We start from the raw sequence: 694 nt of genomic DNA on the forward strand, positions 1-694 counted from the left end.
ACGTTGTCTCTTCTCTCTCTCTCTCTCTCTCTCTCTCTCTCTCAAATAAAAGGACACCACATTTCCATTATAGATATATATATTTTATATGTGTTTTTATCTATATATGTATCTATATATGATCTTTGATGATTCCTTCTTCTCCCTTCGCGAGCGTTGATAGTGAGTCTGGTGACCGTTATAATTTCGGGGGAACTAATTTCCGAAGCCAAAGTCTCGCGAAAATCAATCCCGAGTCACTCATTACGTATAATAGCTGCCGGAGGGGCTCGCTAATAAAATCATGTCGAACGATATAATTTTTGAAAGACATAATTCGTAGGCTAATAAAAGTCGGCAATTACGGTATCAAAGGAAGGTAACAGTGAGATTTTAGATTGGCGCTGCTATATTATATACCAAGTCTCAACGAGTCCTGTATTCGAGTATAATTTCGGAATGATCAATTTTTAATAATATATATTTCAATGGGAATACACAATTATTTTCTGTTATAAATTTTACGTAATAGTCCCTTTAAAAATAAGACATTAAGTGTTTATTTTAAGATAAAAAATATATACATTAATTAACATGCAATAATATATTGTATAATATTGACATCGCATCATTGTACTTTTTATCATTATTCTTTATATTAATTATATATTAATTATATATTAAACATAGGAGATTATGTTTGTAAAATTGAACT

Source organism: Atta cephalotes, assembly GCF_000143395.1.
Source record: "Atta cephalotes unplaced genomic scaffold scaffold00018, whole genome shotgun sequence".
NCBI classification, from domain to species: domain Eukaryota; kingdom Metazoa; phylum Arthropoda; class Insecta; order Hymenoptera; family Formicidae; genus Atta; species Atta cephalotes.